The sequence below is a fragment of the Nicotiana tabacum genome, chromosome 20 (genome assembly GCF_000715075.1).
Source record: "Nicotiana tabacum cultivar K326 chromosome 20, ASM71507v2, whole genome shotgun sequence".
Taxonomy (NCBI): Eukaryota; Viridiplantae; Streptophyta; class Magnoliopsida; order Solanales; family Solanaceae; genus Nicotiana; species Nicotiana tabacum.
The window spans coordinates 49828898-49846973 of record NC_134099.1 but is presented as its reverse complement, the minus strand read 5'-3'; the positions used below and the strand labels follow the sequence as shown (position 1 = coordinate 49846973).

Sequence of the window (18076 nt, the reverse complement as noted above, 5' to 3'; positions counted from 1 at the left end):
CAGAAACAGAAAAAAGTAAATTTACTTTTTTGAAAAGCACTTTTGAATAAAATACACCTAAAAACAGTTTTTAAAAACTTGACCAAAACACTAATTACGGTTCAAAAGTATTTATTTTAATTAATTAGCCAAAAACAAATTAATTGTTAAAGCAATTTCTTTTTCAAAAATGATTTTAGAAGCTTGGCCTGTTAGACTTCTCACTCTCTCATCTTCTCCAATCTCCACTGTTCTGGTAAAATCCGCTTCCTCAATCATCTGTTTTGCTTACGTATTTGTGTTTTTTCATCTAGAAGCTTCTATTATAGTTGCGATTGTTCTCTCTTTGTTAGGGATAATTTTATTTTTTTCTTAATAGTATCTGTATTCAACCTTTCGATCATGAGATTTACTCCCGAGTATTTGATTTTGCTTCAGGAAATAGCCGGGAGCAGCTTTCCCCAGTCAAAAGATATATGGATTCCTTTATCTGATAACGGTGGCACTCCACTCCATACACCATGGGAAGCAAGCATTCAAAGGGAACAACTTCCATAAGTGATGCTCCAAACTCGAATTATCGCGTTCCTATTGAGAATTATCGAGTTCCTTTTGCAGCTTTGCAGGAAGCAACTAACGACTTTGATGAGAGTTTGGTCATTGGAAAAGGTGGCTTTGGAAATGTTTACAGGGGTGTTTTGTGTGATGGCACAAAGGTGGCCCTGAAAAGGCTTAATGCTGCATCCCGACAAGGTCTTGCAGAGTTCCGAACAGAAATTGAGATGCTCTCTCAGTTCCGTCATCCGCATCTGGTTTCATTGATTGGATACTGTGATGAAAACAACGAGATGATTCTAGTTTTTGAGTACATGGAGAATGGGAACCTCAAGAGTCATTTGTATGGGTCAGATCTACCCAGTATGGGCTGGGAGCAGAGGCTGGAGATATGCATCGGGGCAGCCAGAGGTCTGCACTACCTTCATACTGGCTATGTCAATGCAGCTATACATCGTGATGTCAAGTCTGCAAACATATTGCTTGATGAGAATTTTGTTGCAAAAGTTACTGATTTTGGGCTATCCAAGATAGGGCTTGAGCTTGATCAAACCCATATTAGCACAACTACAAGGGTGGTTGGAACTTTTGGCTACATTGATCCTGAATATTATAGAAACGGACGGCTTTCAGAAAAATCTGATGTTTACTCTTTCGGTGTTGTTTTATTAGAAGTTCTTTGTGCTAGGCCTACAGTAGTCAGCTTAACTGAATGGGCAATTAAGAAGAAGGGACAACTGGAACAAATCATAGATCCCAATCTAGTGGGCAAAATAAGACCAGATTCCCTCCGGAAGTTTGGAGAAATAGCAGAGAAATGCATAGCTATTTATGGTGAAGATAGGCCATCAATGGGTGATGTGCTGTGGAGTCTGGAGTATGCACTTCATCTCCAAGAGTCTGTCATTCATGATAATCCTGAAGAAAACAGTACCATCCCTATTGGCGAGCTCTCTCCACAAGTCAATGATTTCAGTCATATTAATGGCAGTGCTTCTGCTTCTCATGTCTGGATGATCTCATCAAATTCGGGTGATCTCTCTGATGATGAGTCCTACTCCTATGGTAGATAACTAAGTGAAAACGGTACACACTGTCCTTAGGTGTTTGTTAATTCCACTTTTTTTCATGGATCATCATCATATGAAGATTGATTATTTTGTTTCGTAACAGTTTATTCTACGAGTTCTGTGGATCCTCTTTTCATTTTATTGGGTGCTCCCGGTTGTTTCACATGTTGTATATGGTTTCTAAGAATTTCTACATACATATGAAATCATTCCATTAATACCATGTCACTGAAAAGTCTTTTAAAAACATGGAACAATTTGCAGCCTTCGGGAAGACCTGATAACATAATTTTTTCGTACATATACCAAATCATGGTAATCCATTTTCTTCCTGTAAACAGGCAAATAGAAGTTGGCGTTGCATACCTCATCTGAGATGATGGCCCCTCACATTTCTCCTGATGTTTTATGTGTTTGAGATACTGAGTGATACTGCAGTATTAGTGGCTGCGAAATAATGTAAAATGTAACATCAAAGCTTCTTTTGTTCCCTTTTGTTCCATTAATTAGCAATAGCCAATAGGGATGGCAGGGTTAGTTCTGTGATATGGTTATTTTGATACTTGTCGTTCAATTACAGAGTATTAATGATGTAAATACAATTTCCCATTCTCATGAAATGTTTTCCTTAACAAGTGATAGGTTTGGGACGGTGAAGTTACATCCTTTTTGGTCAGTCTCTTTGTTTGCTCACTGTATTCATCCATGTATCAACCTTAACTGTGTTTTTTTCTCAGCCATTATCATATGGTCTCATGTTTTAATTTACAATGTTTGACATGAGCTTCCTACACTGAGCGAGGACGTTTGTTTGTCAAGGATCCATTAATATGGGAATTTGCTTTTAGCAAGTGTCAGCACTCCAGTCATCCTACAAACCTGCAACATTATGATTATTCTTCTTCATCAATATGAAAGAAATACCACACAAATCAACACTTAAAATAGAAGCTAAATATGAAGGGCGAGCACATGTACTTTAGGTGCTAATTGACTGAGAAGTTACTTCAATTCTACGATGGACAAGAGGTGGACGCATATGATCAAGAAAAACTCGTGACAAGTTACAGCATCTCGAGTAGGTAGCTTCTAGATGTCATACATGATTACGAGGTGGCTGGCGTTAACAGGTTTATCAGCTTCTCTTTTTCTCTTTCTTTCCTTATTTTTCTTTAGCTAAAAGTTCTTATGCGCTCTGGCAGTTAAGCTGTAAATGCACTGCTACTTCTACTACTACTTTGTTCTTCAAAAGAATGCTATAGAATAGCTAATTATGAGAGATACTGACAAGAAGACGAGTAATTCAGCAAACAAAATAAAGAAAAACGAAGAGATCAGTACTGGCGAGCAAGAACATACATGACTTTGATGGTTAACTAATCTTTTTTTTTATTTTTTGGCAAAAAGCGTCTATATATAAGAAGTATACCAAAAAGTAAAAAATTTACAAAAGATTGGGTTTCTATGAATTGACACCCAATCTTGTAATCGTAAAGGAACTTCATGGGTGCACCAAAAGGAAATAAGGGATAAGAGGCTCCTCAATCATACATAATTCATCTCTACACCCTCAAAATCTCTCATGTTCCTTTCTCTCCAAAGCGACCCACATAAGTGCTAGCGGTGCAACATTCCACACCTTGCGTCTTCTCTTTCTTCTATCACAATTCTAGCTAAACATTATGTTGAAGGAAGTTAGTGACAGTAATTAGGTTAAGGATGTAATTAGTTAGAAGTGTAGTTAGTCGGTTAGTTAGAGTAACCTTAAAGTTCATATGATGAAAAGAGAGGGTGTAAGTTAGAAGTGTAGTTAGTCGGTTAGTTAGAGTAACTAAGTTCAATTAGAAGCTACTGTCAATAGGTGGTAGTTACAGATATAGATTTTCATTTCTCATTCTTCTCAGCTTATTATTTCTCTTCTTCTCAGAAAGGATACATACTCAATGATTTACAATTGAACTGTTGTTTGTTAGCAGAGATGTTATCTTCAGAGAAGATGTGTTTCCCCTTCAACTAAGTCAGCTGATTCTTCTCCTTTATTTCCAATCCTAGAATTTGATGATTTAGGCACTGATTCTGCAGTTTGAGAGTTTCAAATTCAAGCTCAAAGCACCTGTCCCTCTGCAGATAACTCACCAGGTCCTGGACATCTTGGGATCATAACATCAGTAGTTAAGCCTAAAACCATCTAAGGGTATTCCACCATAACATCGAAGCTATCGGACAATGTTTGAGGAGATTGTCGACATCTTCGCTCGAGCCCTTATACATAAAGGTAACCTTCCTCTTCTCAAATTCTCAGCCCTCAAGATCATCCCCTTGCTACTAACCAAGTGAAAAAGCGCACCTTCCTCGGTACTTCAGGGATCCAAATAAAGCTATATGTAAAGGCAACCTCCTCCCTCACTGAAGCTTTTCTTAATCAAAGGCAACAGAGAACACTCCATTATTTCCGGCCCCCACCTCTATACATTGTGGCTAGAGGTGGCAAAATGGTTAAAAGAATACAGTTATCCACTCATTATCCATTGAAAAATAGGTTGGATAATGAACTTTTTATAAACGAGTCGAATATGGATAAAAACCATATTATTCGCTTAGAAAATGGTTAACCAAATGGGTAACCAATGGATAACTAATGTGTTTAACCTTTATATTTGTGAAGCCTCAAATTTGGGGTTCCTCAAGTTTGGAGACTAGAAATTTTAATAAGCCAGGGATAATATGGATATCCATATTATCCGCCGGATAACCCGTTTTTTATCCGTCTCAAATACAGGTCGGATCGGATAATTTATCCGTTTTTTTTAATTACCCGTTTTCGACTCGCTCATATCCGACCCGACCCCGCCCGTTTGTCACCCCTAATTGTGGCTATCCTGTGTTGTGCTTTGTTTATGGAAAACATCAATTAGGCTTTGGAACTCTGCCACCTGCCAGTCCTGAAAGTTACTCCTAAACATCAAGTCCAAAACATTTGTCAATCTTGTAATCTCCCGACTCAATGAGCTGTCATCTCCTTCTGGCATGGAATTCTCCAAATCCAAATCCGAAACTGAAGCCGTAGCCATAGCCGAAGCCGAGCCGAGCGAGCGACGACGACGGCGCTAGGCTTGCCTTCTTCTTAACTCTTTAAGAGCTACATGAAGTGCATTTGTATATAAACCCACCAAACTCCTTTTCCTCTACCAATGAGGGACAATGTCTCATTAAAAGGAGAGGGAAACTTAAAATTTTACTCAAAATTTTCATTTCCCTCCATTTCCCATTCACCCTCTTTTTAATACCTTTCTATATTAAAAAGAAACTCAACAATCCCCCACATGAATGGGGAATGGCTATATCACGGAAGTATGCATGAAAAACTTGTGTGATTTGCAAGCAAGGATTAATTGCATCTGGATAAGTAGGTTTCCCTTTGAACTTTCCGTAGTGAACTTATGTCAGATATACTCGGTCAATCGGTAGATTTGATATCTTTGAACCGTCGAACTTTAGTGTATACCTAGACAACCATAAGTCACACAATCAATCCCTTAACCGTCTTTGGTTCTCATTGTTGTGTTCGTTTCAGCCATGAACACTGCTTGGTTTCATAAGTGCGTAGAGAATTGGCATTGCAAAATTCTCCTTGAAGCGGCTAACACTTCACACTTACATAGGTGATTCCTAAACGTGTCATCCCGTAGATACACTATTTGATATACCCTGTATCAAATTTAGAAATCATTAAAAATTCTTAATGCTTTATCCTTGGTACTGAACATTTTCTCATCACGAGAATGGACTAAAATATTTTGTTGACAATGTTGAACCGTCATTAATGACTTTGTTTGATCTCCTTGAACCTAGATCTTGGGATCTCCAGTCTTCTAGGTAGAGTTACCGCCACAATGACTTGTTCTCGGCCATAGTCCCATTCCCCTCGATGATTTCTCAACTACCTCTCTTTTTAGGCCTCTCTTTTTAGGCCTTTTGTAAGTGGATCCGACACATTATCACTTGACTTTACATAGTCAATCGTGATAATTCCTCTAGAGAGAAGTTGCCTAACGGTTTTATGTCTTCGTCGTATATGACGAGATTTACCGTTATACATAACGCTCTCAGCCCTTCCAATTGCTGCTTGGCTATCACAATGTATGTATATTGGTGCCAACGGTTTAGGCCAAAATGGAATGTCTTCCAAGAAATTCTGGAGCCATTCAGCTTCTTCACCGGCTTTATCTAAGGCTATGAACTCAGCCTCCATTGTAGAGCGGGCAATACATGTTTGTTTGGATGACTTCCAAGATACCGCTCCTCCACCAATAGTGAATACATATCCACTTGTGGACTTCGAATCAGTTGAACCGGTGATCCAATTTGCATCATAATATCCTTCAATCACCGCAGGATATTTACTGTAGTGCAAATCAAAGTTTTGGGTATGTTCTAAATATCCCAAAACACGTTTCATTGCCATCCAGTGAGATTGACTTGGATTGCTCGTGTATCGACTCAGTTTACTTATAGCACAAGCTATATCTGGTCGTGTACAATTCATGATATACATTAAGCATCCCAACACACGAGCATAATCCAATTGTGATATGCTTTGGCCTTTGTTCTTTGCTAATGCAAGATTCACGTCAATTGGAGTCTTTACAACTTTAAAGCCTAAGTGCTTGAATTTTTCAAGTACTGTCTTAATATAATGAGATTGTGACAATGCCAGACCTTGAGGAGTCTTTTGGATCTTAATCCCCAGAATTAAATCCGCAATTCCCAAGTCCTTCATATCAAACTTGCTAGTTAGCATACGCTTAGTAGCATTTATGTTGGCAATGTTATTACTCATTATCAGCATATCATCCATATATAGGCAAACAATGACTATGTGATTTGGAACATTTTTAATGTACACACATTTATCACATTCATTTATCTTAAAACCATTTGACAACATTGTTTGGTCAAATTTCGCATGCCATTGTTTGGGTGCTTGTTTTAGTCCGTAAAGGGACTTAACAAGTCTACATACCTTATTTTCTTTACCTGGAACCACAAACCTTCAGGTTGTTCCATGTAAATTTCTTCCTCCAACTCTCCAATTAAGAAGGCCGTTTTAACATCCATTTGATGAATTTCAAGACCATACACTGTAGCTAATGCTACTAACATCCGTATGGACGTAATCCTTGTAACTGGGGAGTATGTATCAAAGTAGTCAAGACCTTCTCGTTGTCTATACCCTTTGATAACAAGTCTTGCCTTAAATTTATCAATAGTGCCATCATCTTTCATTTTTCTCTTAAAAATCCATTTAGAACCCAAAGGTTTATTTCCAGGAGGAAGATCAACCAATTCTCATGTATGGTTGTTCAATATGGATTCTATTTCACTATTGACTGCCTCTTTCCAGAACAATGATTCCGAAGAAGACATAGCTTCTTTAAATGTTCGAGGCTCATTTTCCAATAAGAAAGTCACAAAATCTGGTCCAAACGAAGTAGACGTTCTTTGACGTTTACTACGTCTTGGATCCCCCTGATTAAATGTACTTTCTTTTGTTTCTTCCCGAGGTCGTTTAGATCCTTCACCAATCGACTCGCATTCCTTTTTATACGGATATATATTTTCAAAGAACTCAACATTATCTGATTCTATAACCGTATTATTATGAATGTCGGGATTTTCTGATTTATGAACCAGAAATCGATATGCTTTACTATTAGTCGCATATCCTATGAAAACACAATCAACTGTTTTCGGTCCTATTTTTACCCTTTTGGGTTTAGGAACTTGCACTTTTGCCAAACACCCCCACACTTTAAAATAATTCAAGTTGGGCTTCCTTCCTTTCCATTTTTCATATGGAATGGATTGTGTTTTGCTATGGGGTACTCGATTTAGTATTCTGTTGGCCGTAAGAACGGCTTCCCCCACAAGTTCTGTGGCAAACCAGAACTTATCAACAATGCGTTCATCATCTCCTTTAATGAACGATTCTTTCTTTCCGCAATCCCATTGGATTGGGGCGTGTAAGGGGCTGTTGTTTGATGAATAATTCCATATTCTAAACATATTTGTTCAAAAGGAGATTCATATTCACCACCCCTATCACTTCTTATCATTTTGATTTTCTTGTTAAGTTGCATTTCAACTTCATTTTTGTATTGCTTGAATGCGTCTATTGCTTCATCTTTACTATTAAGTAAGTAAACATAGCAATATCGAGTACTATCATCAATAAAAGTTATGAAATACTTCTTTCCACTGCGAGATGGTATTGACTTCATGTCACAAATATCTGTGTGAATTAAGTCTAAAGGATTTGAATTCCTTTCAACCGACTTATAAGGATGTTTAACATACTTAGATTCCACATATATTTGACATTTTGATTTTTCGCATTCAAACTTTAGGCAATACTTCCTGTCACACCTCCTTTTTACGCACCCGCGAGGGCGCAAGGGAGTTTTTTCCAATTAAAGGACAATCGAAACGGGATTTGTTTATTTATTTCAGAGTCGCCACTTGGGAGGTTTAGGGTGTCCCAAGTCACCAATTTTGATCCCGAATCGAGGAAATGAATGACTCCATATTACAGTCTGCATACCAGAAATCCGGATAAGGAATTCTGTTAACCCGGGAGAAGGTGTTAGGCATTCCCGAGTTCCGTGGTTCTAGCACGGTCGCTCAACTGTTATATTCGGCTTGATTATCTGATTTTATAAAAATATGAACTTATGTGCCAATTTTATCTTTTAACCGCTTTTGTCATTATTATTATTTTTACAAGGAATTGCAACGTCGCGAAAACATACCTCGAATCACGTTACATCAATGTACACGTGATTATTGACATATCTCGACTCGGTTGAGATTTGGATTTGGGTCACATAAATGTGCACCCGAGTTAAGGAAAATAAATTATTAAAGGCGTGCTTAAAGCAACTAGCGTGTTGTTATTTTGGGGAAAGCCATGAAATTCGCTTAAACGGCATGTCCCGAATTCTAAGTATTTTATATATATACATTTAGAGAGCCCCACACTTTGTACATTTTTGTTTGTCGAGGCTCATCTCATTCCTTATGAAAAGAATTTGCAACGTCATGGAAATGCATCTCAGACCACGCTACAATCAATGTACCCGTGGTTAGAGACACATTTCGATTCCGTTGAGATTCGGATTTGGGTCACATAAATGTGCACCCGAGTTTAAGGAGATAACATTATTAAGTACGCGCTTAAAGAGACTATCGCGTTATTATTCTGGGAGGGCCGTGAGATTTGCTAAACGACCCATCCTGGAAACTGAATGCTTCGATAATATACATTTAACGAGGGCCCCGCTGCTTGCGCGTTTTTATTTATTTGTCGAGGCTCATCTCGTTCTTATTTTTAAAAGGGTATCCTATAGCAACTACGTTTCTTGTCGCGTTTGTCTCTACTAATCGAAAACAGTAGATAGTCCTAATTAATTACATGCTTGCAGGTTATCTATAACAAAATTCCGAGTGCTTGCGCAAAATCAGAAGCACGGCCACGTACACAGTCAGCCGAGCAAAATTAAAGGCCCAAATCCAGCCCACGCGTGATGGGCCAGACCTGGGCCACTGCTTGTTCGATCCGGTCCTGCTTGGTCTGTTTTGACCTGGGCTCGACCTTCATGAGGTTGAGATTGCAAGTTTTGTGTTCTTTGTCTTAACAGGTGGTTTACTAGTTATATGAGACCATTAATCAGAAAAGGAAGAACTTAGCCAATGATGTACAGTTTTCATGCTTGGCATACATTACAGCACATATTACAAAGTAAACTAAGTCTGAGATGCAACCTATTTCATTGAGAAATTTTCACCTATCAGCATACATATGTAAACTACCATTTAGCTAATCTATATTGATATACACTGGGCATACAGGCTGCTTCTATTGTCAACACAGGAATGAAAATTATCATACAGTACATGATATTTAATATAACAATCTACGTATGAAAATCAACTTCAGGTCTTTTCTTTTTGCATTCATGCTCAATGTTCCAATTACATTTGATAGTGCATTGGTTGTGTACCTGGTATAGAGGACAAAGAAGAAAAGATTGATCAGCTGGGCAGTATGCAGTAAACACAGCAACAGTAGATACACAGCAACAACACAGCAACAAACCAACAATCACAAGTGTTTTCCACAGTCCACAGACAACCAGCAACAATTTCCAGAACAAAGAAAACCAGCAGATGGTCGAGCACCAAACAAGTAATCCCAGAAGAGAGTAATGAATCAACAGAAGTAACAGGGTGTTCAATGCAGCAACACCAGCAGTTCAACAATCACAAGCAGCTCAATCAGTGCAAACAACAGAACTTGGCCAAGACAGCTTGACCAATATGAACTCTTATGTAGCTTTCAGACAGTGTTTGGTTACAGTGTTTACTGGAAATTTCCTTATGTTTTCAGTTTTCTTTAAACTCACAAGACCTCTCTCAAGACTAAAAATTCCAGCCCTTTTTGAGTTCTGAAATGGCCTATTTATAAGCCAAACGACCCAGTGCAGCTAAGCTGCCTGGATCCTCCTATTTCCACAGATTCATGTGTTCTAGGGTCTGGATTTTCAGATCTGGTTTTTAGAAGTTGTGGGTAGATTCGGACCAAACCAAGCTTGGTTTGGTCACGAAGGAAGTCATGGGAGTGTCTGATACAAAGATGGTGAGGTTTGGTATAGATCGAGTTTTGTCTCGAATCTTCAAATCCAGATTCGAGACGATAGGAGGTGATTTGAGGTACATGGTTAGTGGATTCGTGTTCAGGGTGGTTGGATGCTTCAGGGGTTTGAAGGGGGTGGTCATCGGCGTTCATGCCGCCGGGTTCTGGTGAAAGGGAAACTAGGGCGGCGTTAGGGTTTGGGGGTTTCAGGGCTTGGGGAAGGAGATGACTGAAGGGGGGGGGGTTCGGATAGGGGGCGTGGGGTGAAGGGCCAAGTTTATATACGGAAGGGGAAGGGAGATTGGAGCCGTTAGATCAAGTGATCTGAACGACTTAGATCTATTGGTGGGTAACAGGACGGGGTCGTTTGGTATGGGAACGGGGTCGTTTTGGTTTAGGTGAGGGGTTGGGTTGAACCGGCTAAATAGGTCGGGTTATGAGGGAAGCCAGAGACTGTTGGATCAATGGGGTTGGACGGCTCAGATCAACTTGCCTGAAACGGCGTCGTTGAGGTGAGTTGAACAGCCTGATCTGGACCGTTCGTTTGAATCAGATCAACGGCTTCAATAGGGACGCCGATACGGCGTCGTTTGAATCCGTGCTTGGGCAGGCTCGTCTTGGACTGGATCAGTGCTTTGGTTTTGGGCCTCGTTTTGGGGCCCAATCAGATTTTCCTTTCCTTTTTTTTTAATTCAACAAATTAAACAAAAATTCCTAAAACAATGTAAAAATTAAAATTAAAATAAACTTACACACATATTGGGTGACACCTACAACAATTAACACACACATATTAGAATTTTAAAAATGGTTAAATCACAGCCTAGAGTAAAAGCTGCATATTTTGTGAATTTCCTTTTAAAAACCGAATTACGGCCCGATTACACACGGCATACTTATTGTATTTTTGTTTGATAATATTCAATGAAAAATGGATATAAACACTAAGGACTACCAACACATGTCACATAAAAATTGAAAATTTGTACGGCGAGGCCATTTGCAATTATTTTGATTTCTTTTGGAGTGATTGTTCGTGAAGCAAAAATCACGTGCTTACAGCTGCCCCTCTTTGCCCGAAGACACGAAGGGTTTTCACGCAAAGATAAAGCGGGCGATTTTTGCTCGTCTGAGTACTCCGTGTGAAGCATGTTTTTGAAAAAGATTTGACCGAACCTTTGCTTCAGAGGTTTCCTACATATCCTGGGCTGAACAGGAATCAGGTCAATGTAGTTCGGGAAATTTTGGTAGCTGGGACTACCGTGTGATTGTAGTGCTCGCTGCTGTTGTGCGCTGTTGCATGCTGCTGTAGGATGCTACCGCTCACCGATCTCCTTGTTACATTGTTCTAAAAGGAAAAACAAGAAGCTAAGCTAGACTATGGATCATGAGATCTCATCCATCTTCAACTTGTTCTTGTTGCCTTGCTTTCTTGTCGGCTAACGCTTTCCTCTGATGCCCTTATTTTGTGAACTTGGGAGATGATGCTGGTCCTTCGCCTTTTCTGAATGCCAGTTTTCATCACTTTGCTTGACTTGCTGGGAACATGGCTTTCTTCTTTAAATCTTTCAATGGTTTCTTCAGTGGTATGGCTTTCTTCATCAAAATTGTTATATTAAGCATGCAACAACGTTTCCAAACTGCTTCTTCTGAGACGCGTTCCTTCTTCCTTTTGAATGCGCGCTTGCTTTTGCAGCCTTCTGCTTCTTGGCACTGGGTATTTTATTGTTTCCTGCTTGGGGATCTCCGTTGTAACCTTCCGTCTTCAGGTGGGGTTACTGATTCCAAAATCTAGAGCTAAAAAGTATTCCCGCATTATACTGGTGGGCGACCTAGAACTTAAATGTATTCCCGCATTTTACTGGTGGGCGACCTAGAACTTAAATGTATTCCCGCATTATACTGATGGGCGACCTAGAACTTAAATGTATTCCCGCATTATACTGGTGGGCGACCTAGAACTTAAATGTATTCCCGCATTATACTGGTGGGCGACCTAGAACTTAAAAATATTCCCGCATTATACTGGTGGGCGACCTAGAACTTAAATGTATTCCCGCATTATACTGGTGGGCGACCTAGAACTTAAATGTATTCCCGCATTATACTGGTGGGCGACCTAGAACTTAAATGTATTCCCGCATTATACTGGTGGGCGACCTAGAACTTAAAAGTATTCCCGCATTATACTGGTGGGCGACCTAGAACTTAAATGTATTCCTGCATTATACTGGTGGGCGACCTAGAACTTAAAAGTATTCCCGCATTATACTGGTGGGCGACCTAGAACTTAAAAGTATTCCCGCATTATACTGGTGGGCGACCTAGAACTTAAAAGTATTCCCGCATTATACTGGTGGGCGACCTAGAACTTAAATGTATTCCCGCATTATACTGGTGGGCGACCTAGAACTTAAAAGTATTCCCGCATTATACTGGTGGGCGACCTAGAACTTAAATGTATTCCCGCATTATACTGGTGGGCGACCTAGAACTTAAATGTATTCCCGCATTATACTGGTGGGCGACCTAGAACTTAAAAGTATTCCCGCATTATACTGGTGGGCGACCTAGAACTTAAATGTATTCCCGCATTATACTGGTGGGCGACCTAGAACTTAAAATGTATTCCCGCATTATACTGGTGGGCGACCTAGAACTTAAATGTATTCCCGCATTATACTGGTGGGCGACCTAGAACTTAAATGTATTCCCGCATTATACTGGTGGGCGACCTAGAACTTAAATGTATTCCCGCATTATACTGGTGGGCGACCTAGAACTTAAATGTATTCTCGCATTATACTGGTGGGCGACCTAGAACTTAAATGTATTCCCGCATTATACTGGTGGGCGACCTAGAACTTAAATGTATTCCCGCATTATACTGGTGGGCGACCTAGAACTTAAATGTATTCCCGCATTATACTGGTGGGCGACCTAGAACTTAAAAGTATTCCCGCATTATACCGGTGGGCGACCTAGAACTTAAATGTATTCCCGCATTATACTGGTGGGCGACCTAGAACTTAAAAGTATTCCCGCATTATACTGGTGGGCGACCTAGAACTTAAAAGTATTCCCGCATTATACTGGTGGGCGACCTAGAACTTAAAAGTATTCCCGCATTATACTGGTGGGCGACCTAGAACTTAAAAGTATTCCCGCATTATACTGGTGGGCGACCTAGAACTTAAAAGTATTCCCGCATTATACTGGTGGGCGACCTAGAACTTAAATGTATTCCCGCATTATACTAGTGGGCGACCTAGAACTTAAATGTATTCCCGCATTATACTGGTGGGCGACCTAGAACTTAAATGTATTCCCGCATTATACTGGTGGGCGACCTAGAACTTAAATGTATTCCCGCATTATACTGGTGGGCGACCTAGAACTTAAATGTATTCCCGCATTATACTGGTGGGCGACCTAGAACTTAAATGTATTCCCGCATTATACTGGTGGGCGACCTATAACTTAAATGTATTCCCGCATTATACTGGTGGGCGACCTAGAACTTAAATGTATTCCCGCATTATACTGGTGGGCGACCTAGAACTTAAATGTATTCCCGCATTTTACTGGTGGGCGACATAGAACTTAAATGTATTCCCGCATTATACTGGTGGGCGACCTAGAACTTAAATGTATTCCCGCATTATACTGGTGGGTGACCTAGAACTTAAATGTATTCCCGCATTATACTGGTGGGGGACCTAGAACTTAAAAGTATTCCAAATTGTTTCCCCGTTCTTCCGAGAAAATTTTGACAATCGGCAGAAAATTTTCTGCCTTGGTTTTTGGTGACTTCCCTGGCGTTGCATCTTGCTGCCATCATCAATCCTTTGTTTCCCTGCAGCAGACAAAAGGATTTAATTAGTTTTCATCGTGGTGGTAGAGGGTGCCTTTCTGGCAGATGATTTTTCCTTTCTTCTCTTTTTCTTGCTCTATGTCCCCATAATTGATTAGTGGGCAGAGTTGCCTGCTGGGGGTCTCTAGCCTGCTGGGGATTGGTTTTCAATTAATCCCCTTTTCTGCTTTCTCTTTAAGCACATGCTATGGGAGTCTGCGTTTAACTCCCGAAACCACTCCCTTTAGGAGCGTACTTCCTCCAAAGTTGCCGGGCACGATCACTGCATTGCCTGAGATCGGCTTTTAAGACTGTTTGTATTATCCTGCATTGGATGAATTCCCCTCCGGTTTCTGGTAGTAAGCTTTGAAAAATCCTTTCAAGACAAATTTTAGGAAAAGAAATAAAAGATAGAAAAAGGAGAAAGTCTTTCTGAACGAATATTTGGTGGGAGAAGAAACTCAAAAGAACTTATCTGGAGGACACGACTGGTCCCCGTGATCATGACGTGCACCACAGGTTCCCGACCCAGTCTATTTGTATCAATCGATTTGCCTGATGGTCTGATTTGCTGGGGATGATAAAGGAGTGTCCATTTCGTTTCGAATGTGGTAGCTTTTGTTGATCTGTCTTGTCGCCTCATAGTGCCCTTCGAGGGGTTTTCACTAATGAGACTCTCTCTTTTCTCGCATCTCCCGGCGCCTTATGGTGCCTGTGAAGGTTTTCACCAATAAGACTCTCTCATTTCATATTCCTCATCTTACATCGCCTCTCGGTGCCTGTGAAGGTTTTCACCGATAAGACTCTCTCATTTTATTTCTTTCGAGGAATCGGGGTGTTGTAGATACGACCCTCTCTTCTGGAGATTCCTTTGACCATCAATTCAATCCCAGTCTTATGATCTCTTCTTTGCTGGGGATCGGTGTATTATTCTCGGCTTTATTTGCCTGACTTTGCATCTGTTGGATATTGATCGGGAGGTCTTTTGGACGTCGATGTTGGTTTTGGTGTGGGGCTAACGAAAGGCTATAAAAATGAAAATAATTTGATGGGTGATGTGCTACAACTTTTGGAATCAAACCTTTGTTGGAACTTAAAACATAACCTCTGCCCCAGTTTTCTTGCTTGGGGAATTTATTTTTACACTTATGTTGCGCTATGTGCGTTACGCACACTGTGCCTATTATGCACACTATGTACATTATGCATCCTATATTTACTATGATACATACTATGATCGAGCCGTGAGGCGCCTACGTATCCTCTTTGAGGAATCAGGTCAAACGTAGTTCCCACCTCCGGTTTTGTATTTCTTATGATTTTATCTTCCCTTTTTTTCTTTTTCTTTTTTTTTCTTTTCCTTCTTTTCATTTTCTTTTTCTTTTTTTTCTCATGTCTTTTCCATTAGTGATTCCAAAAGAGGGGTATGAAAGAATAAGTTAAGGCTCAAAGGGGGAAGCAAGGGTTAAAAAGTGTTTGGATAGAAGAAAAAATTGCCTCCGTCATCTCATTATCCAATAAATGCCAAATACAAACAAATAAACCAAAAATTGCCATAATTAAAGAAGTTACGCATAATATCTCTTGACTGCATCTGAATTGATAGCCATGTCGACACATCTACCTTCGACATCTGTCAAACACAAAGCACCGTTGGACAGTACTCTGGTCACGATATAAGGCCCTTGCCAATTTGGGGCGAATTTGCCTTTTGCCTCGACCTGATGTGGGAGGATCTTCTTCAATACCTGCTGCCCTACTTCAAACTTCCTGGGGCGCACCTTCTTATTATATGTTCTTGCCATTCTCTTCTGGTACAGCTGACCATGGCACACTGCTGCCAATCTTTTCTCATCTATCAGGCTCAACTGTTCCAATCGAGCTTTGACCCATTCATCATCATTAATCCCGGCTTCAGCGACAATTCGGAGGGACGAAATTTCGACCTCCGCCGGTATTACGGCTTCAGTTCCGTACACCAACAAATAAGGAGTTGTACCTATGGAAGTTCGGACAGTAGTGCGGTAACCCAACAAAGCAAAGGGTAATATCTCGTGCCATTGTCTAGATCCTTCCACCATCTTTCGCAGTATCTTTTTGATATTCTTATTGGCTGCTTCGACCGCCCCATTCGCTTTGGGACGATATGGGGTGGAATTGCGGTGTGTAATCTTGAATTGTTGGCATACCTCTCTCATCAGGCTGCTATTAAGATTCGCACCGTTATCCGTGATGATCACTTTTGGGATCCCAAATCTGCAGATGATATGGGAATGGACAAAGTCCACCACTGCCTTTTTGGTTACTGATTTGAAGGTTTTAGCCTCAACCCATTTGGTGAAGTAATCAATGGTCACTAGAATGAACCTATGACCGTTGGATGCTGCCGGCTCGATGGGCCCAATGACATCCATGCCCCATGCCACAAACGGCCAGGGTGCTGACATCGTATGTAACTCCGTTGGCGGAGAATGAATCAAATCTCCATGTATCTGGCACTGATGGCATTTCCTTACGAAAGTGATACAGTCGTGTTCCATGGTGAGCCAATAACACCCTGTTCGAAGGATCTTTCTTGCCAATACATATCCGCTCATGTGTGGCCCACAAACTCCAGCATGTACCTCTGCCATAACCGTCGTTTCTTGACTGGCATCTATGCATCTCAACAATCCCAAATCCGGGGTTCTTTTGTACAATATTCTTCCGCTGAGGAAGAAACCATTCGACAAACGCCGAAGGGCTCTTTTTTGGTCTCCAGAGGCATGTTCTAGATATATCCCCATTCTGAGGTATTCCTTGATGTCATGAAACCAGGGTTCGCCATCTGCTTCTTCTTCTACGGCATTGCAGTAGGCGTGCTGATCGCGGACCTGGATGTGCAGAGGATCAACATACATTTTGTCAGGGTGGTGCAGCATTGATGCTAAGGTGGCCAAGGCATCCACAACCTCATTGTGAACTCTCGGGATGTGTTTGAACTTCACCGATCGAAATTGTTTGCTCAGATCATGCAAGCATTGTCGGTATGGTATGAGTTTTAGATCTCGTGTTTCCCATTCACCCTAAATTTGATGTACCAAGAGGTCCGAGTCTCCCAAGACCAAGACGTCTTGGACATCCATGTCAGCAGCCAAGCGCAGACCTAGAATGCAAGCCTCATACTCGGCCATATTGTTGGTGCAATAGAAGCATAGTTGAGCCGTAGCAGGATAATGTCGTCCTGTTTTGGAAATGAGTACTGCTCCTATTCCAACCCCTTTCGCGTTTGCAGCTCCATCGAAGAAAAGCTTCCAACCCGGTTCCCCAGGTAATTCCAACTCATTTGTATGCATCACCTCTTCGTCAGGAAAATACGTTCTTAAGGGCTCGTATTTTTCATCAACGGGATTCTCCGCCAAATGATCGGCCAGCGCCTGGGCTTTCACGGCTGTCCTCGTCACATAGACGATATCAAACTCTGTGAGCAGAATTTGCCACTTTGCCAACCTTCCCGTGGGCATAGGTTTCTGAAAGATATACTTCAATGGGTCCAAACGGGATATGAGATAAGTAGTATACGAAGACAGGTAGTGCTTCAACTTCTGAGCTACCCAAGTTAAGGCACAACATGTTTTCTCGAGTTGAGTGTACTTGACCTCATGTACTGTGAATTTCTTGCTAAGATAGTAGATGGCCTGCTCCTTCCTTCCTGTGTCATCGTGTTGCACCAATACACAACCAAATGAATTTTCCAAGACCGTTAGGTAAAGAATTAAGGGCTTCCCCGGCTTCGGCGGGACCAATACGGGTGGATTAGACAGATACCCTTTGATTTGGTCGAAGGCCTCCTGACACTCTGCCGTCCAACCTACCACAGCATCCTTTCTCAGCAACCGAATTATGGGCTCACAAGTTGCTGTGAGTTGGGAGATGAACCTGCTGATG

The 18076-nt window shown here is 40.9% G+C and overlaps 1 pseudogene across 1 annotated transcript; it reads left to right on the top strand.

The window, feature by feature from the left end:
• Nucleotides 1-241: 241 nt before the first annotated feature.
• On the top strand, nt 242-2337 carry LOC142174836 (receptor-like protein kinase HERK 1; annotated as a pseudogene). The gene is made up of 2 exons (XR_012703914.1): nt 242-1620; nt 1946-2337. The product of XR_012703914.1 is annotated as a receptor-like protein kinase HERK 1 (transcript).
• The last annotated feature ends 15739 nt before the right edge of the window (nt 2338-18076 follow it).